Consider the following 24,351-nt stretch of genomic DNA (forward strand, 5'->3'; position numbering starts at 1 on the left):
GTCACCCAGGTGTCACCTGGGATCAGTCATGTGAGCAGATGACTGTGTGTCCAAGGGCAGGTTTAGCTTTTCCACTCAGCATTGACAAGGAGTGTTGATGAAGGATTTACTCTGTGAGAAGGGCAATAAGGTGAGCCGAGTCACAGCACCATATGTTCCCTGCAATGGTGGTGACAAAGCAGCACCAGTTGTTACCAGCAAAGTTGGATCTCAGTTCTGGAGTTCAGCAAAGAAAGAATTCAGAGCCAGGGACTCAAATTATAAGAGAAAGTTTAGAAAGTTACAGAGGTAGTAGAAGTGAGCCAGCTGGGCTGCACAGGCTCGGGAAACAACTTGCAGAAGCATAAGGTCCCTTAGCTTAGAAGTGAGAAAGGCAAAGATAAGGCACCTGGAGGGAAGAAGAGGGGGAAGGGAAAGGCACAGACATGATATATAGATATAGATATAGATGGTATAGATATAGATATAGATGATATAGATATAGTTATAGATATAGGTATAGATATCACATATTCTTTATCCTGTCACCTATCTATTGATTTTGAGGTTGCTTCCATCTGTTATGGACATACTTAGAGACTTCTTTTTACACAAAACAAATACTGCATGTGCTCTCCCATGGGCTCAAAAGGAACTAAGAGTAAGGGAGGATGATTTAAAAGTAAATTAATAATGACTATAGGGTAAACGTCAAACAGAAATAAGACTATGTTGTTATGGGTCAAAGAGCTGGAACACAGAAGAGGAAAAACATTATTAAGTTCAGGAACATTTCCAAGCAGAGATGAGAATTGAAATTAATCAAGGACAAGTGAGCTTTCCAAGGCAAAAGGAGATAGGCAAGGAAACAATGATGCTGTCGCCAAAGGAGAGAATACTGTTGGAGGAGAAGGTGGAGGCGAGGGGTTAACATTTGAGGTGGGTGAGTTTAGTCTTGGATTTGTGAAATTTTTAAAATAATTATAGAAATACAACTCTACATTTCAGGAAATAGAATGTACAATTATGAGTCATCAGAAAATAGGGGGTATGTGAAGGAAGAAACTCAAGATAGAACCCTAAGAAAAGCAATATTTCAGGCATGGTGGCAGAAAAGACACAGGAGAGTGAACTGGGAACCAACTTGGGAAAACCAGGCCAAAAACTGTCATGGAATCTAAGAGTTGAGAGAGCTTCAGGGACAACGTTAAAGGCAGTGGCAAATGCCAAAGGTGGGTAAAGAAAAATTAGATCAGAAAAGCCTCATGAAAGTGAAGATGTAGAGTAAGTTTAGATTAATCCTTGATAAAGTTTATCTCTAAGGAAAAGATGATAAATAGAACAGTTAAATAGATGTACCTTTAGTGGTAAGGTTTTTTTAATTGGAAATATTCTGATCACTTGTATTTACTGCAAATAATGGGCCAGTAGAAAGAAATGCTTCATGTGACTAATTCATATAAGGGTGATTACTCTTTTAGAAAAGACCGTTTGCAAAGTTTCCATACTAACTCGCCATTTCCATACCGTTTCCATACTAACTCTTCCCCCTTAGGTGGCACTGTGTCTTATTGAAGCTATATGAAATAATATCCCAAATTGAGTGTTCAATTTACAAAGCTACATTTTTATTTGTGGCCATCATATGAAACTATGACATGATAAATTAGCTATCTCTTAGTTTTTTCATTGTTTGAGTGAATATTCCATTTAGATATATTATAACCATGACATAAATCACAATTAACACACTATCACCCCTATCAACATGCAAACTTTTAAGCACTTAAAAAAATGCAAAAATTGATTTTTTAACAGTTAAGATGACAATTTTAATCAATTTGGTAAGGTTGTTAATGAAGCAAACAAATTTTGAAATCAATTTTTTCATTTCTATAAATGTAGCCCAAAACTGTCCTGAAATGGTTAAGGTTCACTTGCTCATTAAGTATTTATAAATGCAAAAAGTGCATTGGTTTCTACAAAGTCATGAAGGGAAAGGTAATAACTAATAAGTGTAATGTTAAAAAATTCTATAAAGCCCATGATGATGTGTATCAAGATTAGTTTGACCATATAACTTCCGATAAACATATACTTGACCCTTACACAAGAGGAATAAAGGTAGGAAGTAGAAGGCTCCCCAAAGTCTTGAGGGACCCAGCTTTCTTCCAGATAAGTGCCCACCCATCTTCAGGATGTAGCCCTTGTCCTTATGGCCAAAGAAGGCAGCTAGAGTTCCATCAACTGCATTTATGTTCCAGGCAATAGATGATAGAAAGAGGAAAAATAAATATGCTCCTTTTCCTTTTCAAGGGTAGTTCCCAAAAGTTACCACTAACATTTATGCACATTTTTCACTAGTCAGAGCTTAGTCACATGGTAATACCTAACTGAATTAATATCTAGTTCAATGTCTGTAATGCGTAGCAAAAAAAATGGTATTCTAGTTCTATTACTAAGACAAATATATATTAGCCATGTTGGCTAAAATAGCAGTTTCTGCTACAAGGTTCCATTCACAATGGAAATTTAAAGCTTACAAAATCCCCTCCTTGCCCAGAGGGCAATGGGACAAGAAATAAAGCAGGCACTAGGTAACTTGAGGATGGAATTTCAGATGCCTAATTGGTCATGTTCCAAAGGAGTGTTCATCTTTCTGAATCAGTTGCCTGGGAAGTTATTAGTTCACTTTGTGATTGTTCACTGTCTTAGCTCTGCTTATACAATTCTAATACATCCATGAAAAAAGTAGAAAATTTAGCCTCAAATGTGGAATATGTCATCTAGATGTCCTGACTGGTCCAGTGATTGGGGGCTAAATTGGCAGCATCCCTGAGAAACTCCTGAATGGCTGCTGTCAAAGAGAGAAAGCGTCTGAGCGTGAGTCAGACTTTCACACAGGCCAGTTCTCACTGGCTCAGGAGCTGGACGCCACCACCACTGCAACCAGCTACACAGTAAATTAACAACAAAACTGTGGCAGCCCCTGCCTGCCCTCAGCAACTTCCTCCGGGAGTTACCCAAGGTCAGTGTTCTTCCGTTCTTACTCCTCCATGACAGGAGTCAGCATTCAGACGTCGCCTCCAGATGGTCGTGTTTGGGATGTTGGCACGGTGCCTTTCAAAGGCTGTGAACTCTGGTAGAGAAAAATTACCTGATATTGAACTGATTTTTTTCACCCTTTGTAGCTAAAGTAACTGGGAGCGATGTGTGGCTATGTTGACAAAGTGTTGGCTGCCAGTATGTCCTTTTAGATAACAAGTGGAAAATGACGTAAGCCCATTCATCTGCTGTAACATTCAGAACTGTTATCATACTGCACTAGGACCTAAATTAGTGCCCTAAGTTCAAGAAAAGAAAGTGCATCCCCAGAGTGAGAAATTGGATATTTATTAGAGGTATGTGGCACTTGAAGGAGAGAGAGTGCTGATACATTGCAGGTGGCACTGGTCGCACTGTGGTGTCAGCACTGTCACACCAGTAGGTCAGATCAACCTTGCACAGTAATCGACAAGGGCTCTGACTTGGCTGGCACCATGCCAGCTGCAAACCAAATCCCATCTTGTGGCTCCATAAAGCCGCTTTATTTCACTACAAGCCTAGTACACTCGGACGTCTCATGAAACATTTGACAAAATGTTATGTTCATTTTAGGAAGTCATCCACATCTCTGATGGTTTCCTGGGCGTCTTTCTACCACCAATAATAAAGATAGCAATACCTAACACTTACTGAGCTCTTACTGTATTCCAGGCACTGTGCTAAATTTATATTCATTTCATCTAACATAATAATGGCTATTGGCCAAATACTATCCTGTTCTGTCTACTTTCCTTCTAATAGAGCCCTGATTGAAAAAAGTCCAGATAAAGAATATTACATTTTAAAACTTCTGTTTATTCAAGAAGAACAAAATCAATAACAGTGTAATAAACCATACTATAGCCAAGAATCAATTTTTAGAAAGAGACATTTCTAAAATATAATAATTTCATAATAAATTCTGGTTTGTTTTTGGATGATGCATTATTCAGGATGGTAGAATTCCCAAGATTTTTTTCTAGAGGCTTAAGAAAATCTTTTAAAACCTTGAACTTCAGTTTAAAATACAGAAACTATTCTTAAATCTTAAAGCCCTTTAAATCTTAAAGTTGTTTTTCTTGTAATATGTCTATTCCTGCTCAATGAGAAAATTCACAGCCCTGAGTACTTATGTGCCAAGGTTTCTGTTTAAGGGATATGTAACAGTTACTGACCAGCTACGGCAAGTCATAACCAATTCACAGATAGTAAGAAAAGAAACACAACACAATAAGGGCAAAATATAAACCATGTCTAAATGCCCACATTTTGAATCTTATGTATGTTAAACTTCAACGAAATTGATAAAATATTTGCTATTTTTAGTCAACCAAGACCTGGGTTAAATCCTGTTTGCCCCTTATCATTTGGGTAAACTTGTATGAATTACTTAATTTATCTAATTTTCATTGTCCCTACATGTATTCTACTGCATTGCATATGGATTAGAAATAATATGTGTAAAACACAGCAGGTGTTATTGATAGTAAATAGTATTGTCATTTTCTAGTTTTTAAATAAACTAAATGAGATAAAGAGAAAAATCCTTTAAAATGAATAAGCATGGGGAATAAATTTATGCCCCTTTTAAATGGAATTAATATTTCAATTTTTAAATATTGCCCATTAATATTCTCTTTTGGAATAAAATAATGTGAATTATTATTTTACAGAGGCAAATACTTTTATTCAGCAGAAACAGTGTCAGGTTATGTCTGGGATCCTGGTACATACATGCGCACAATGGGAAAATAACGGAAGGAACCCAGAGACCCAAGTTCTCGGTTGTGTTCACGCACTTTTTCTGGAACTTTGAGCAGCATCACTTCTAAGACCTCCAAGACATTCATGTAAAAGCAAAGGACTGAATTAGATAATCTATATGGCTTCTAATATCCAGTAGTCATCTTCAAAATCATGGATTATATTCCATCACCAGAAATTAATTCCTTTGGTTTTAGATATTGGCAGGCAACATGGTGTAACAGAAAGAACGTGCAGCTTGGAGTCAGACAAAGCTGAGATCCAACCCAGCTTTGCTTCCCCAGTACATGACCTTTAGCGAGTTACTCATCTTCTCTGAAGCAGTCTGTTTTCTCACTTGTAAAGTGTTAATAATAGCTACCTGCTTGGGATGTTGTGAAGATTAGAGATGGTGTAGGTATTCAATAATTTGCCTGGCATTCAATTAATCTTAGCTACTATTTTCCAGAGTCATCCAGTAAAATGCAAATTCATTGAGAAGAAGGATTTTTCAAGTCATTTTTGGTTGCCAGGAAGAGAACCACTCAAATCCCAATAAATGAGAGATGTGAAGCAGTCATCATACGGTTATAGATAATTTCATGGATCTCAAGAGAGAGGATTTAGAGCTGGGAATTAAAAAGGAATAAAGGTTTCTCTCTGCTCATGTGATATGTGTCCTTCTATCAGAGTATCTGCTCTATTTCTCTTTCTTGTTTTTTCTCATTCAAGCTCTAATACCCACAGTTCCCTAGACCTCCTACTGTGTCTCTTATCCTCACAGTTGGTGCCTTATTTACTAACTTCTATTTCACTGACAGCTATGGAACAGAAAGTCCAACCAGGGGATGGGGTCAGGCAGCCCACCATCCATTTCATAGAGTTAGACTGTAGGAAGACATCGGGGAATGGGTACACAGCAGAGGCTAGTGCTCAACATAAAACCAGGAAGAAGGGGAATGTGAAAGGCTTGTTGCCACATTAACATTCATTTTCTAACGTAGGATGTGTACAGTTGGACTTGGGATGGATATAATGTTTGTGGAGCCTGATGCTTATATAATTTTGAGCCCCCCCCTTTAAGACAAAAAAATAAGTTATGAATGTAAAATTTTATAGAAAAGTAAATATTTATTTAGAATTAGAAAAGAAAACACAAAAAATTATATATTATAAGAAAGTTGAAGAGTAACATAAATGTCACAAAGTCCAGAAAATATTTCTGGGAATTAATTGCTTACTGCACACATATAATACTTATTTCTTACCTTTTTCAGTTACATACTTGTTGCATAGTAATAATATTTGTAATACTTTCTATAGAGAAAATATAAACATAATTCAGTCTTCTCTATAGCATGGTCAATCAAAATTTGTTTTTCTCTAATTGATAGTTGAGATGCATAAAACATATATTTACTGTGTGTAGTACTATTAAAGTTTCCTAAAAAGACAAAAATTCTGTTTTTCTGAATGTAACACAGTACAAGTCTACTTTAAAATCCCCATTAAAAGTGTAAGGTATGGTGTACAATACAATGTACCTTGCACTTACGTTATATCCCTAATTGGAGAGGACTTGTCTTTTGACTTGGTGTTAATTAGAACTGAGTATTTTCTGAACATTGGAAGAATTTACCTCAGACTAGCTCCTGGTTAGTCCGGGGAGAAACCCACCTATTACCAGTGCCAGGTGATATAGAACACATTTTATATTGGTACAGATTTTGCCTTGTACCTTTCGGTCAGGTCAGGGAGGTGGCGCCGAGGGTGGTAGGTATGTTGTTGGAAATAATCTCTATACCAGGACAGCTACAACAATAACTATTCATGGAAGTAACTGTGAATCCCATAGATGTAGCCCATAAACTTAAACTAAATGTATGACCAGCTGACCCTTTCACCAGATCACAAAATGTTCCAGCACTCTCTGCCCATAGGGCACATACGAAGGAGGGAAAGTTGAAGTGGAAAGAGGTGGCAGCACTGATCTAGAGTGGTTGAAATATCTTACTCTGGAGAATTAAACAAATATATACATGACACCGACACATTGGTAGACCCCTGCCCAGATCTCTGACATTTATGCTTAGGTAACTGCTCTCATTGGGGCAAACAAGGGACCATCAAGCACTCAGTATGCTGCTGAGGGACAACAAGCCAGGCTGACACAAAGGGACATGATTCTTGAGGGGTCTGCTTGAGCGTTCTTGGTGATCAGGAGAGAAGGCTGTGAGAGAATTACTGATGAAATAACTGACATGACAGCCAAGACCAGCTTCACCTCTTAAAGTATTGTGTTCGGGGATGGTTCTGCATTTGCTAGCCTCTCCTACACATCTCAGCTTTAGCAAGAAACTAGCTAACTAGACCTAGAAGCTCGTCAGGCAAGATGACACAAGAGGCTGTTTTCAGATAAAAGAGGCAAATGGGAGACCAATTCTATGACTGGCAGGAAGGGAGATAGAAAAGTGACAACTTGAAGAGAAAAGACACTTTTTTTTTCATTTCCATAACAGTTGTTAAAATCAATGACAAGTAAAAGAAAACTAACGACAGGAAGGAAAGATCTTCATTAGCTTTCTTTAATTGAAATGTTATTGTGCCCAAGGGGAAGTATGCTAGCACAATGCAATGAAACAAAATGAGTCAGAAAACAGATTCAGATCGGAACCCACAGGCAGCCCAGGTAAATTCATTAGAAACTGATTTGTGTGTATTAGAAAGAGCTATACCAAGGAGAGAGAATTAACAGAATGGAATTGTATTATATACTTAAAGGTCAGTTAAATATCATTAAAAGAGTGACTATGTTGATAATGACCTTCCTAGAAAAATATTTACACACACATTGCCAAATATGAGTGGACGGTGAGGACAAGGTGCCAGCCTTCTAATAATGATGAAAGCTACTCACTTGTTCGTTATTTACTGTTGCCAGGACTGTGCTAATGTCTTTTCACAGGTATTCTCTAATCATATAATCTATGATACCTTTGAGATAGGTATTTTCACTTCTTCCCTTTCCCAAACTTTTTCTCATTTATCTCCTGCTCATCTTCTATATCTCTACTTAAATATTTCACTACCCAAAATAAATTGTCTCAACACCTTTCCAAATTTTCTTTTTCAAAATATCCTTGTCTCTCTTCATAGCACTTATCATAGTGTGTAATTATGCGTTCATTTTTTGTTACTAGTTTAATTTCTATCTTCTGGTCTACCATGTAAGCTCTACAGGATAGAGAAAGTCTACTGTGTTCTTCATAGTGTACCCAGTAGGCTTAACAAATATGGGTTGATTAAATAACCAAATAATGAGAAAAGTGAGGCTTAGAAAAGTTTGGTGAGACCATGGCTAAGTGGCAGAACATTATTTAAATCAAACTCTTGGTGACTTCTAAGCCCTTGGAGTCAACCACCGTGGTGGTTAGGGTAACAACACCCTATCCACACCAGCTATGCTACATCATTTTCAGGGGCCATTGCAAAATAAAGATGAGAGCTCCATTCAAAAAGCAGGAAAAAATTACCATTAAAGGTAATCAAATATAAAGCTTTATCATTTCTTTCAGTTTCCCTTCAATTGTCATATTTTATTTACTACTTAATGTGGTTCTAAGTAAGGAAAATTTAAAACTTCAAATTATTACCATAAATTTTACTCTGCACCTTTTCATTGTGTAATACCAGTTTTAAATGCAAGTATGAATATTAACCTTGAAGGCAGAATCAGCAAATGGCACAATTCATATTTTGTGACTCCAATGTGCATATGAATTTTGGTCTGAGAAGAACAGTGGGAACACTGAACAAAACTAACTCAACTGTTTTCCTGTCACTTTGTGCGTATGCCACATCGTACTAGCGTTTTCTACTTTCAGCACACTGATAAGCAAGAAAAAACTCAAAGAAAAAAAGAGATATGGATTGCACCATCTTTCCTCTTTCCTTCTAGGTCATCATTTTCAACATAAGTGGTCAGCTAACAGAGGAAATCAACCCGAGTAAGAAAGGAAGCAGTAGAGGTTCTTAGGGTGTTTGTGTTTGTTAGAATGCTATTCCTTCTTTCTGTGCTCGAAGCAAAATTTGGTTCAAGAAGAAAATATGGCTTTTCAGGGCTGTCAGCACCCCCACTTATTCAGGCTTATGTTGTACTTGCTCTGAGTCTTGCTGAACTCCCCCGTATGGTGAGTCCATCAGAATCTTGTGCTTAGGGAGGTGTTGAATCCTACATGCAAATGGAGCAGCAGGCACAGCTGATGCATGGCCTGTGAATCTCCTCTGCTCACACACATGCTTCGTTGTCCCACAGGATTTCACTTACAAAATACCAAATCAAAGAGAGAATTATTAAGCATTTCAATAGCAGAGCATTAAATCAAGCAAGGGGCCTTCGTGAGCACGTGATTCTGTGCGGCTGCACAGGTCACACGCCCCTGAAGCCAACCTGTGTATGGTCTTAATTTTCTTAGTGCTGCTGCTTTGTACCCAGTGGTGCTATATCCAAACTCTAAATTCACAGAAATGATTCATATTGTAATAAGGTAAAGACACCTGGTTTCAGTACACTGTGAGGACAACGAAGGATGACAAATAGTTCCCAAGGGCTTTTTCAAATTTCTGTCGTAACTGGTACAGGAGGCAGATACATATGTTTGCACATCAGGACTAAAGAATTATTTTTATTTGCAGACATTTATAATTGCTTAGCCATTGACTAAGCTATTAAATATTCAAATGTGAGCAGGGAGCAGGTAATTTAGTGCAGCAATATTTTCTCCCCTGCTTCATTATTAAAATTGAATAAAAGTTAATTTATACAGTAATGCATTCAAAATATTTTAGCCAGGAGGACATTGTACTCTTAAGCCTCTTTTGAAGGGGGAAATACCCTAGTTCTGAGGGCATATGATCTGGCAACCATACCAAAAACAAGTTTTCTTGGTTACCATCACAACTTAGAACTGTCATAGCTTAAGTAGCCATTACAAGATTGGTGCTTAGACTGTATCAAGAAAATTAACAAACTGAGGTTTTCTAGTCTGTTTAACAGATGAGAAAACTGTCTCATGAAGGTTAAGTAACTCACACAGCTGGTAAATAGCAGCATTAGCATTTGTACCCAGGGCTGGCAGACTATGCGATTTTTACTCAATTCATTCTCATTAAAGGAAGAGATACAGTAATGATAATATTGAATATCTCTACTCTTTTATGAAACTAGAACTATTACATTCCTTTCTCCATTCTGTCTGATTTTTACATTTAATTAGTCAGTTAGCTTTGTTATGTTCTTATGCACTCAGGTACACATTCTTTGTCTTTCTACACTGTTTCTCAGATTTGGGGGGATTTGGGGTGGGATTTGTTTGTTTGTTTTTTACTTCTCTGCCACAATTTAGTTCAAAAACCAACTACAGGTCCCTGAAGTGATGACTAAGCTTAAATTTCCCAAACAGATTCAGGATCTATCCCAGCTTGCTTCTTGAAAGATTTTGATTTCGTCTGCAAGGTCCATAATTATATTTATATAATATATAAATGATAAAATAAAAATGACAAAGTAGAGTTATAAATTGAGAGATGTCATATTCTTGCACAATACACTGATTTTAGCATTTGACCAAAGTTTCAGAGAAACTGATTTCCTCATTTTGAGTGTCTATATACATTTACATCTCTGAGTTTATGTTCCACATCCTGAACAAAATTTATTATTTACTCAGTAAAACTGAACATCAGTATATGCAAAGCAGTGAACTCAACATTGTACTTGAATGACTTGCATTTACTTTACCAGGATGCTCAAAACAGTTGAATGTCTGATAGGTGCTCTTTCCCCAACCTGATTTAAGGAGTGCCAAATGCCCACGTTGAAAGAAAGAGCGTTCCCTTATGAATATAACTGAAATCAGACTGGCTGTGGAGAGGGTCATGTGAAGAAAAGGCCCTCAGTAGAGTTCCCTAAGTTAGGCCACAGAAAGAACCATTCTTGTCACTGAGGATTTGACATGAATTCTTTGTATTCCTTAGGAATAAATAAAAGACTTTAAATGGGTTTCATGGTTTATATAAATTCTGTTCACATTTAGTTCAGAAAACATTCTGGTTGTATTCCTTGAAACTTTGGTTTCTTGGCAAAAATAATTCATAAAATATATATGAATGAGTTTCATTTTTATTTTGGTTCATTTTAATATTAGGATTCACCAAAATCTGTATTTACAGTGAAGGTCATAATTTATTTTATTTAAGATGCAGGTTGTAACCAGGGAACTCAATAAGGGAGCAAGTCAAAATACACACGTTTGTCTTCCTGGAGTGGAGTCCTGTGAGTTCTTTATATATTTTGGAGATCAGGCCCTTGTCTGAGGTATCATTAGCAAATATGTTTTCCCATACTGTTGGTTCTCTTTGTAATTTGGTGCTGTTTTTTTTAGCCATGCAGAAGCTTTTTATTTTGATGAGGTCCCATTTGTTTATTCTTTCCTTTATGTCCCTTGCTTTAGGGGACATGTCTGTGAGGATGTTGCTGCGTGGAATGTCTGAGATTTTCCTGCCAATGTTTTCCTCAAGGATTTTTATGGTGGTACGACTTATATTTAAGTCTTTTATCCATCTTGAGTTTATTTTTGTGTATGGTGTAAGTCGGTGATCGAGTTTTATTTTTTTGCACGTAGCTGTCCAGATCTCCCAACACCATCTGTTGAAGAGGCTGTCTTTGCTCCATTTTATGCTCCTGCCTCCTTTGTCAAATATTAATTGACCATAAAGACTTGAGTTTATTTCTGGGCTCTCTGTTCTGTTCTATTGGTCTATGTGCCTGTTTTTATGCCAGTACCAGGCTGTTTTGATTACAGTGGCCTTGTAATACTCACTTGTCAGGTCGTTTCGACGTCGTTTATGGTTCCATATGAATTTCTGAAATGTTTGTTCTATATATGTGAAATATGTCATGGGCACTCTAATAGGGATTGCATTGAATCTATAAATTGCTTTGGGCAGTATGGCCATTTTGATGATGTTAATTCTTCCAATCCATGAACATGGTACATGCTTCCATTTATATATAAAGAACTCACACGACTCCACTCCAGGAAGACAAACAACCCAATTCAAAAATGGGCAAAGGACTTGAACAGACACTTCTCCAAGGAAGACAGACAGAGGGCCCACAGACATATGAAAAGATGCTCAGCATCACTGGCCATCAGAGAGATGCAAATTAAAACCACATTGAGGTACCATCTCACACCAGTCAGAGTGGCCAACATAAACAAATCCACAAACAAATGTTGGAGAGGATGCAGTTAAAAGGGAACCCTAGTGCACTGTTGGTGGGAATGCAGACTGGTGAGGCCACTGTGGAAAACAGTATGGAATTTCCTTAGAAAACTAAAAATGGAACTGCCCTTTGACCCAGCAATTCCACTGCTGGGATTATACCCCAAGAACCCTGAAACACCAATCCAAAAGAACCTGTGCACCCCAATGTTCATAGCAGCACAATTTACAATAGCCAAGTACTGGAAGCAACCTAAGTGCCCATCAGCAAACGAGTGGATCCAAAAACTATGGTATATTTACACAATGGAATTCTATGCAGCAGAAAGAAAGAAGGAGCTTATACCCTTTGCAACAGCATGGGTGGAAGTGGAGAGCATTATGCTAAGTGAAATAAGCCATGTGGTGAGGGACAAATACCATATGATCTCACCTTTAACTGGAACATAATCAACAGAAGAAAAAAGCAAACAAAATATAACCAGAGACATTGAAGTTAAGAACAATCTAACAATAGCCAGGGGGGAGTGGGGCGGGGACAGTGGGAAGAGGGGATTACAGGAACTACTATAAAGGACACATGGATAAAACCAAGGGGGAGGGTGGAGGTGGGGGAGGGAGGTGGGTTCAGCTGGGGTGAGGTGGAGGGATGGGGAGAAAAGGCATACAACTGTAATTGAATAACAATAAAAATTTTTTTAGAAATTAAAAAAAATACAGAAGTTAAGTAGACAGTAGAAGAGCTTATTGTGGAAAAAGACTCTAAATAATGTTAAGGAGAGTTTTAAAAACTGAGTATTTATGCTATGCTCAATTTAGAAGTTGATTTGATCAGGCTCAGCTGATGCTTCTTGCTCTCCTCTTTGTCAACTTGGATCCTAACAGGACTGAGATAAGGAAGCTATTTCTATTTTGATAAGATAGATCTAATTTGTACTTGTATCTGTGGAGCCCATTTAATTATTTAAACCTTCAGTTTTTTGGTTTTCTTCTGAATTTTGGATTTCTGAAATATATTTTTTAACTTAGCTTTGCAGTCTAAGAAGCATAGAAATGAACAAAAGCATATTAGATAGGGACAGCAAACAGAAGTCCATAATGAAAAGTATAAAACAGTTCCACCTAAGGATATGAATTTCATTTTATTTTAAAACAGAAGAAAACTAAAAGAAATAGTAATTTTAAATTGGAACTTCAAAAACCAGCTACAACCCTGGCTGGTGTGGTTCAGTTGGTTGGGTGTCATCCCGCAAACCAAAAGATCATGGGTTCAATTCCAGATCAGGACACATGCCTAGGTTGCAGGTTTAGTCCCCAGTTGGGGTATCATCTATGATCAATGTTTCTCTCTCACATCAGTGTTTCTCTCCATCTCTCCCCTCACTTCCCCTCTCTCTAAACAAACAACATACAGATATAAGTTCCTGAAGTGATGGCTGATCCAAATTTCACAAACAGATTCAAGATCTATCTGTTTGCTTCTGGAAAGACTTTTATTTCATCTGAAAGCTCCAGAATGCCTGGGTTCAGATTTCGGCTCCGCCGTTAACAGTAGGGTACCTCTGTCTGCATGGCATCATTTGTACATAGGGTCAAAGGGCTATGAGTGCAGTCAGGCCCACCTAGCCTTTCCCCCATCTCCTGTGATTGTCTTTTTGGGCAGTTTGCCCCTCTAACACTTCTTTCCCTTATCTGTAAGGTAGGGTAGTAATAGTACCTACCTCACTGTGGAGTTAGGGGGTTATTATAATGTGTTTTCCATATAATTCATAGCATAGTATCCAATAAGTGTTATTTATTGTTTAGCCAAGATCAACTAAAACTTTCCAGAATCACAGGAACTCGGCCCTTTATAAGGGAAAGACCTCAAAAGCTTGTACTGCCTCTATGTACAAAATCATCGCCAACAGCAAGAGTCCACCTGAGTAAGACAGTCTGGAGTAGTAATCTCCATCTCAGACTGGGAAGTGGAAACAGTGAATATGCTGATCCTACATTGTAAAAATTAAGAAATGGTCTCAGAGAGGTTATTCTGTCATTGTCACAGGGCTGGTGAGAAATGGAGTCGAACTTTACCACACCTGTTCTGACTCCATGTCTTGCCATGATTAAAATAAAATAATTCACAATCATATTGTTTCAGATAAAATGCCATCAACTGAGAAACAGTAACAAGGGGCATGATACACTAGTGTTTGATAATCTAAGTTCTTCTGTTTTTTGTTTTTGTTTTTCTTTGGCAAAATCCATTCAAGTCACAAAATCTGGGCAAATGAGCCATCCAAGGACAGGGATAGTGACAAGTGCCTCCAAGTAAAACTCTAATTCATTCAAACAATCCTGTCACCTCTTGTTAAGATGAACTTAGTTGCATCAGATTTTTCCTGAAATAAACTAAAGTTCCAACTGGGTTTGCAGACCTCCTTGTCATTGGGAGTTTTCACTGGAATGTTCTTAAGTCACATGAACTGCGCAGTCTTAAACGTGAGGGGAAAGACTTCAGAAGTTCTGGATTGCAGTGACATACTACTCTTGCTTTGGTTTGGTTTAATTTTCTGAAATATCACAAGCAAATTCAGACATATCAAATATTTAAAAGCCCAGTGATAATGTTGGCTTGATAGCAAGAATCTTCCTCTGTACAATAGCTTATTCCAAGAGAACTGTAAAATAAAGAAAAGGTTTTTGCTCATATCTGAAGGGTAGTACATCTGTTACAATGCTTTCTTGAGCACATCGATTGTTATTTAATCTCTAACACTAATAGGCATACAAGAAAATCAAACATTTGATGTACAATTCTCAGTCCTACAGTCCTTCAGCTTCTCAAAAACAAGTTCACTTGTTTTCTTAAAAAAAAAAAAAAGTCATTTCCTTCCTGCATGCCTTTGTTGAGAATGGTACTAATATGTTCAATCATTCAGAATTTTAATTTACCAGCTAAAGTTGATCAGATAAAGCTTCCTTTACATGATAAGGGGTCCTGACAAAGAAAATAAATTACTGTTTTTATCTGATTATGTAAGTAAAAATGTGTTGGTTACAGAATACAACACAATTAACATATAAGCAGTGTTCAGCTATAATTCATATATCTGTTTGTATCACAACACAGAATGAGCCAACATTATGCTTATAAATAACTATCCACAGAAACAACTAATCATGTTGATGTAGTTTACCAGTTGTTATTTCTTATCTTTGAACTCTTGGCCCCAGAACTGTATATTAATTTGTAGTCATAAGAATTTAACACCATTCAGATACATCTTGTCTGTTCTTTCTGTATCATCCTGTCTGCTCACTTTTAATATTTTGGCATTTACCTTCCCTCGTGGTGGGGGGAGGGGCACTATGGCATAATGAAATAGAACATAAAAATGGAAAATCTCATTGCAATAGCCTATCCGAGTCTTTGGGAATTGAGACATCCTTCTTGTCTTGTTTTGATTTTACAACAAGTACCCATTTGTTATTAGAGATGAGGATCCATATACACTTTTCAACAGAATTGTATATAAATTAAACCAGAAAAAAACTTTTTGGAAATATTAAATAGCTCTTGATGTGAAGACATATTGGTACACCAGAAATCTGAGCCTGAAGACAGTGCAGACCAAATACGCCAGATATACCCCTCCCTCATTTCTCTGCCTTTCCATGTCATTCACTTCTGGGGCCTTAGAGGTAGGCAGCCCTGCCGTTACTGGTCAGACTTGACTGATTAAGGAGGCTCTGGGCTGGGAGAGGGGGTTCTTGTGGATGACTTACATCTCTGCTTGCCCGTGGCAGGGACTGGCAAGATGTGTAAAATAAGGTTGTCTCTGGTGTTCCAAAGTTTGTTTTCTTTTGTTTTAAAGATGTCAAGATTAGTTTTAAGGGGGAAAAAAAGAAGAAAGAAACCAGCCAGGTAAAGTAAGAAATTGTTCAAAGTTGGTTCTGCTCCTCTAAAACTCCTTGGACTTTACATATACTATTTATGAAAGAATAAAAAACATTGCTACACTTACTTTTTGCCATCAGTTAATAACCCTTAACTACTGGCTGCCCTTCTTACCTTAATCCATTGCTCCCAAATAGTGAGATGCTCCCGCTCTCAGAAGAAGACTGTACATTGTGAAGGGTAGGTATTCTATATACAAAGATACAAAAAACAGATAAACGAACTGATTAAAATTATTCTCAAAGTCAATTATGTTAGGACTCTAGAATTATAATTATAGATGGATTACTATTTTTTAGTAGAAAAAAATGTGAGGGAGTTGAAACAATACATCACACATGTCATGAGGAAGATCATAGAGCTTAACACATACCAATACAGTCACACAAGCTCTTTCCTTAAATGGGGACATATTGCAGTTGGGTACATCATGACAACACTTCATAGAAGCCAAAACATTGTCTGACTTTATATTAAATCCAACATATTACTCTCTCTGTAAGTTCCCTACTTGCAGTCTTTCATGAAAGTCAATTGTAGACTTGTTTGACTATTATCATTAATTAATTATTAGGGGGTTAAACTTATAACCCTAGTCTATTGTAGTCTAGTTTTAAAATAACTACTGTTTTTAAGGTGAAACTTGAGTCCACTCACAAATAATTTGCAAGGAGAATCTTCTTATTTTTCCATTCACTTAGTAAGCTTAAGCAAAATCCCACTTAATATTATATTTTTAGGCTAGCAAGAGCTCATAATTACTAAACCCACTCTTATTTTAAATCTTTTATAATTTGGGGGATGTTTCAATAAGAAAGTCTCACTAAAAGAAAAAAACAAAACTTTTTTTCACATTTTATTTCTTCTAAAATATAAAATAATTAACATTACACTATACATAAACAATAAATCAAAAAACACAAAGTTAGGAAGCTACATAAAAACTTGTTCTTTCTGATTTTATTTAATAAATTCAATGTAAGAAAAACAAAACATGACGGCCACATTCCCCTTTTGACTTCCCTACATTAATTTGTTCATTGGGTTCTTACTCCTTCCCTGCACAGAAGGAGGTTTCAGAAATGTATATCGACATGCTTGCTGCAGGCTTGTGTGGAAGGAGAATTAATCCTCCATTGTGTAGCAGTCAACTTCTATTTAGTGGTTTGACTGCAAAGATCAATACAGGTTCTCTAAGGCATAATGGTTGGTTCCATTCACTCTTACTAGACAAACAAATACTCTTTTAAAAGTCAGTTCATGGGGGGAAAAAAAGCTTTTTCTATGCGCAACCAGCCCTGGGTAAAATTTTTCAACACTCCAAGTTTGAATTTCAGTGCTACAGGCTTCATTCCTGGGCCCTTTTCCCTCTGTGACTCTTCTCCAACTCTTCCCCATTAAAACCTACCTGCAAGAAACAATTTGATATATAAATTCAATCCCAAAGTAATATACATGAGTTCAAAGGCTTAATGTGTTACTACTCTCAGAAGAGTTGTATTTTAGCAAAGACAAGAATTCTTAGATAGGTCTCTAATTGTGGAATTTAGCGATTCGAAGAGCAAGAGAGACACGGAGTTGGCAGGAGGTCTTCCCAGTCTCATCGCAAAAGAGACTGACTCCACCTACCCACAAGACCATGGCTGCTGCTAGGAGTTGCCTGCTAGTCTCTTCACAACACATCCTTTCTCTTTTTTTGCTTGGCTAACTCCTTTTTATTCTATTAGATTCAGTTCAAGTCTAACTTCTTTGTGGAAGTACTTCCCAAGTACCCTTAACTCTCAAGGAATCCCAGAATCGTTTCTATCATAGCAGTTACTACACGAACTGTTATTTCCTATGTTGCCTCTCTCCCTACAGGACATCACTAAGAGCAAGGACTGCTGCTTTTAACTTTGCTTTCACACAATGAGCACAGTGTTTGGAACATAGTATGTCCTTCCTTGGACCCTGTACCAATGTTACATAAACAGTAGACAGCAAACAGGGCGATCCGCTCATTCTCCTTTCATCTGCTGTACACACAATGACTGCAGGCATCCAGTGATGGACAGCAGCAGGAAAGGGGCAGATGAGTCGGGATACAGAGGCTGTTCTACTCTCTTCCCCAAAAGTTACATTTCCTAAAGTCAAGAATTACAAAGTGTTTGAAAAAATATGTGTAGTAATATTGAGATAATGTTTTGTTGCATGATTTCAAACTCTTCTACAGGAAAACACTTACCAAAAGTGTTTTAGTGAGTTGATTTTATACAAAGAAGATCTGTCTAAATCAGGGGTTGGCGAATTACAACATGCAAGTTAAATACAGCCCATTTCCTGTCGGTATGCTGTTTGCAATCTTTAAAGAGTATTTACATGTTTAAGTGGTTAGAAAACAATCAAAAGAAGGAGAATATTTCTTGACATATCAAATTCTATGAAATTCAGATTTCAGTGTCCATTAAAATAGTTTACTTATTTATGGATACTGATATTTGTATTGGATTATAGCCCCTTTCATTCATTAGTGGATTACCCAGGTCCATTTCGGCACTGCAACAGCAAGGCTGAGTACTTGTAACAGAAGCCGTATGTCCTGCAAAGTCTAAAATACTTACTATTTTGCCCTTTACAAAAGGGTATTGCTCTAAATGAGTATATTAGGAACCACGTGGGTAACATAATGGCTTTATTTACATGTCTTTATTTTTTTTATTTTTTTACATTTCATTTTAAAATAATTCAGAAACAACTGAGAATGAGTAAAGCCATTCTTTTAGGCTTGAGGAGAATAAGCCACTAGGCGTCTGTCTTTTGTGTGAATAGCAGAGGTGTAAAGGACATAATTAACAATTGTTTCCAGTAGAAGTTAGATCAGGTAAGTCATAATGCAAACAATAACCTTAGGCATCTTGGAGATGGGAGAAAATATGTATATATAGATGTTTAGAATCCTAAGATAATGAGATTTTAATTATTTGTTTACAGTTCCAACTTCCTTAATTGTGAGATCTTTTGGGGAGGGAGGAACCAAATGTTAAACTTATTATTGGTATCAACCCTACTTACCGTAGGAATCATAAATTTTTGAGGAAGGAAGAAAGGAAGAGGGAAAAGAAGGAAAATATATTTAAGAGAAACATTTGCTTTTCACTTCATCATTGCTTTGACTTCTTTTTCTTCTTTTGTAGGTGGAACTTTGCTACTTTAAGTGCTTTTATCTAACAGACAATTTTATTCATATTTATAAAACCACTAGCAAATGTTTCAAAGAATATTTCAAGGAATGTTATTTCTGCTATTTTGAGTTTAGGCCTGTTTTTTTCATAATGAAAATCTATCATCCTGGATCACATAGTGACTGTTCCTCAGAGGTTAAAGCACTATGTTGTGAAGGCTTTTCCCTGCAAGTGTAAATAAACCATTTTCATAAACCTTCATTAGTGTAGAAACATCAAGTTGTCAAACAGATCTTAAAAAAGTATTCTAGCTATCAATAGTAATGACATCCATAATGGAACCACTATTTTCATTCTTGTTTTGAATTTAAAGCACATATTGTATATTTTCATTTTGTTTTCCAAACTCTCATCCACAATCTCATAATCTCCTTTATATATATGAATATCTTTCTTTTTTAATTTTTCTTTTTTTAATTCATAACTAACAGCCAGGCATTGACATATTCCACTAGACTTTCATTGATATAATTAAAAAATTAACAGCAAAAGCAAAAACTCCATCAACAAAAAGGTTCATGAGAAACTGAACTACAAATGGAACTATATTCATTTTTTATTTAATCTTTATTGTTTTTTTTTCCATTACCATTTATCCTACTTATACACCTCTACCCCAGCAATCACTACACTGTTGTCCATGTCCATGAGTCCTTTTCCCTTTATGCTCAATCGCACCACCCCCTAACCTCCTCTGCCACTAGCTGTCATCTGCTCTCCATCTATGAGTCTGTTTTTGTTCAGCTTGTTAGTTCAGTTTGCTCATTAGATTCCACATGTGAGTGAAATCATATGGTATCTGTCTTTCTCTGCCTGGCTTATTTCACTTATCATAATGTTCTCCAGGCCCATCCATTCTGTTGCAAAGGGTAAAATTTTCTTCTTTTTTACAGCCGAGTAGTATTCCATTGAGTAAATATCCCATAGTTGTTTTATCCACTCATCTACTGACGGACACTTGGGCTGCTTCCAGATCTTGGTGACTGTAAATGACACTGCAATGAATGTAGGGGTGCTTATGTTCTTTCCAATTAGTGTTTTGGGTTCCTTTGGATATATTCACAGAACTGGGATTGCTGGGTCAAAAGGCAGATCCATTTTTAATTTTTGAGATGTCTCCACACTTCTTTCCACAGTGGCTACACCAGTCTGCATTCCCACCAACAGTGCAAAAGGGTTCCCCTTTCTCCACATCCTCACCAGCATTTGTGGTTTATTGATTTATTGATGATGGCCATTCTGACAAATGTGAGGTGATATCTCATTGTGGTTTTAATTTGCATCTCTCCGACATTTAGTGAGTATCTTTTCATAGGTCTACTGGATATCTGTACATCCTCTTTGAAGAAGTGTCTATTCAGGTCCTTTGTCCATTTTTTAATTGGGTTACTTTTGGTTTTTGGTTTGTTTGTTTTGTTTTTGGTTTTGAGTTTTGTAGATACTTTGTTAATTTTGGATATTAACCCCTTATCAGATATATCAGCAAATATGTTCTTCCATTCTGGGGTTGTGTTTTTATTTCATTGATGGTTTCCTTAGCTGTGCAAAAATGTTTTAGTTTAGTATAGTCTCATTTGTGTATTTTTTCTTTCATTTTTCTTACCTTGGAAATGTATCCAATAATAAATTGCTACAAGCAATGTCTGAGATATTACTGCCTATGTTTTCTTCCAGGATTTTTATGGTTTCGAGTCTAACATTTAAGTCTTCAATCCATTTTGAATATATTCTTGTGTGTGGCGTGAGAAGGTGGTCTAGTTTCATTTTTCTGCACAAATCTGTCCAATGTCCCAACATCATTTATTGAGTAAACTATTTTTAGCCCATTGTATATGCTTGCTTCTTTTGTTGAATATTAATTGACTATAAAGTTGTGGGTTTATTCTGAGCTCTGTATTCTGTTCCGTCAATCCGTGTGTCTGTTTTTTAGGCCAGTACCATGCTGTTTTGATTACTATGGCTTTATAGTATAGTTTGATATTAAGTAGCGTGACTCCTCCCAATTTGTTCATTCTCAGGGTTACTGTTGTTATGCAGGGCCTTTTGTGGTTCCATGTAAATTAAGCAATAGTGAGAGACAAAGAAGGACACTACATAATGATAACAGGAACAATCCAACATGAGGATATAACCCTAGTAAACATTTATGCGCCAAACATAGGAGCACCTAAACATGTAAAGCAAATCTTGATGCACATAAAGAGAGAGACCTACAGAAATATAGACATAGTTGGGGATTTTAACACCCCATTGACTTCAGTGGACAGATCTTCCAGGCAGAAAATCAACAAGGATACAGCGGCCTTAAATGACACACTAGATCAAATGGATTTAATCAATATCTTCAGAGCATTTCACCCCAAAGCAACAGAATATGCATACTTTTCAAGTGCACGTGGAACATGTTCTAGAATAGACCACATGTTATAACACAACACAGGCCTCAATAAATTTAGAATGACTGAAATCATATCAAGTATCTTTTCTGAATACAATGCTATGAAACTAGAAATCAATCACAAGAAGAACACTGAAAAACTCACAAAGACATGGAAGCTAAATAACATGTTATTAAACAATGAATGGGAGAATAATGAGATCAAGGAAGAAATCAAAAGATACCTTGAAACAAATGAAAATGAGGACACAACAATCCAAAATCTGTGGTACACTGGGAAAGCGATCCTAAGAGAGAAATTCATAGCATTACAGGCCTATCTCAAAAAAATAAGTAAACACTCAAATAAACAATCTAATTTCACACTTAAAGGAACTTGAACAAGAACATCAAACAAATCCCAAAGTGAGTAGAAGGAAGGAAATAGTAAAGATCGGAGCAGAAATAAATAAAATAGAGTCTTAAAAAATGATACAAAATATCAGTGAATCCAAGAGTTAGTTCTTTGAAAAAATAAACAAGATTGACAAACCTTTAACCGGATTCATCAAGAAGAAAAGAGGACCCCAAAAAATAAAATCAGAAATGATAGAGGAGAAATAACAACTGACACCAAAAAAATACAAAGATTTGTAAGAAAATATTATGAACAAGTATATGCCAGGCAACAGGACAACCTGGATGAAATGGATACATTCCTAGAAACATACAACCTTCCAATACCAAATCAGGAAGAATTGGAGAGTATGAATAGACAAATTACATCTCCTGAAATTGAAGCAGTGATAAATAAAAACTCCCATCAAACAAAAGCCCTGGACTGGATGGCTTCACAGGTAAATTTTACCAAACATTCTGAGAGGAACTAAAACACCTCTCCTTCTCAAACTATTTCATAAAATTCAAGAAAAAGGAAGGCTCCCAAACTCATTTTGCAAGGCCAGCATTATCCTAATTCCAAAACCAGGTAAAAACACTACAATGAAAGAAAATTATAGGCCAGTATCTGTGATGAACATAGATGCTAAAATCCTCAACAAAATATTAGCAAAGATCATACTCCATGATCAAGTGGGATTTATTCCAGGAAATCAAGGTTGGTACAACACTCACAAATCAATACATGTGATTCACAAAATAAACAAAATGAAGGGTAAAAACCACATGATCATATCAATAGATACAGAAAAGTACTTGATATATTCCAGCACCTGATTATGATTAAAACTCTCAGCAAAGTGGGAATAGAGGAAACACACCTAAACATAATAAAGGCCATATATGACACACACACTCCAGCATCATATTCAATGGGCAAAAACTACAAGCTTAGGGAACACGACAGGGATATGCACTTTCACTTCTCTTATTCAACATAGTACTGGAAGTTCTAGCCATAGCAATCAGACAGGAAGAAGAAATAAAATGCATCCAAATTGGAAAGGAAGAAGAAATACTCTGTCGGGGGGCTTTAACGCAGCCCCCCGGGTTCACCACGGATGAAGAAAAAGCCTACCAAGACATGATCTGCTTGGGGAGGAAAGGTGGCTGTTTCTCTCAAAGGAGAAAGGCCTAGAGCCTTTCTCTCCAGGGGCTTTTATTAGGTTCATTCGCATAGGAATACAGATAAAGCTCATCAATCACTGTCAGCCAGTAAGGGTTAAATAATACAAGATTTACAGAGAACTTTGAGGGCTTATTCTGAGTTACAGCCAATTAGTTAGAGGGCCATAAAACTTTAGGCGCCAGACTCATCTCAGGTCTGGACCCTTATCTTTTAAACTGAGGGTACAAATTAAGTAGGTTTCACAGGAATGTATGTATTTTTCTTAGGCCTGATTCCCCAGGGAATCCGCCCCTCCCAGCACAGGACTGCACTGCCCTCTGTTATTGCTTCAGGCTTAAGTCAGGCAAGGGAAGTAAGGCAGCCAAGAGATTAGGAAACTTCTTGCAGACAGAATGAAGACTCAGGCTATTTCAAAGCCGAGGGGCGAGGGTCCATCACCCCCTTTTTCCACAGCCCCCCGAGTCCTTCCCTGCGGGCCTCTTCTGTGACCATGCCTGTCTTAGGTTGATCCTCCCTTGAGGATTCTTACCCATCATTGGCTAACTGGCCAAGCTCAGGGCCAAGCAAGGTGAAGCGGGCAAAGGTGGAACACCTGCCAGGGAGACAAGCTTTGTCTCCTTAGTGGCTTATGGTCCCAACTCTGACTCAGCCTTAATCATGGGGGATTACAGCCTCTGAAACCAGGCAGGGCAGTTCCCAACAATACTCTCACTATTTGCAGGTGACATGATACTGTACATAGAGAACCCCAAAGATTTGACCAAGAAAGTTCCAGAACTGATCAATGAATTTAGGAAAGTAGCAGGATACAAAATTAACATCCAGAAATCAGTTGCAATTTTACATGCCAACAACGAACTAAGAGGGAAATTAAGAAACCAATCCCATTGACAATTGCTTCAAAAAGAATTAAAATACCTAGGAATAAACCTAACCAAGGATGTAAAAGACCTGTACATGGAAAATTCTAAGACACTGAAGAAAGAAACTGAAGAAGATACAAATAAGTGGAAGCACATATCATGTTCACGGACAGGAAGAATTAACATCATTCCAATGTCCATAGTGCCCAAAGCAATCTATAGATTCAGTGCAATTCCTATCAAGATTCCAATGCCGTATTTCACAG

The 24,351-nt window shown here is 37.0% G+C and overlaps 1 protein-coding gene and 1 long non-coding RNA gene across 2 annotated transcripts in view; one reads left to right on the forward strand and one right to left on the reverse strand.

Annotated features, from left to right (window-relative positions):
- Positions 1–24,351, forward strand: part of KCND2 (potassium voltage-gated channel subfamily D member 2) — a 530,951-nt gene that overhangs the window by 472,800 nt on the left and 33,800 nt on the right. The window lies entirely within an intron of this gene.
- LOC123479214 (uncharacterized) overlaps positions 1–24,351 on the reverse strand; it is a 42,715-nt gene that overhangs the window by 11,090 nt on the left and 7,274 nt on the right. Inside the window, exon 2 of the long non-coding RNA XR_006654751.2 lies at positions 16,151–16,225. This is a non-coding gene — a long non-coding RNA (uncharacterized lncRNA). The remainder of the gene's footprint in view (positions 1–16,150; positions 16,226–24,351) is intronic.

This window comes from Desmodus rotundus, chromosome 6 (assembly GCF_022682495.2).
Source record: "Desmodus rotundus isolate HL8 chromosome 6, HLdesRot8A.1, whole genome shotgun sequence".
Classification (NCBI taxonomy): Eukaryota; Metazoa; Chordata; class Mammalia; order Chiroptera; family Phyllostomidae; genus Desmodus; species Desmodus rotundus.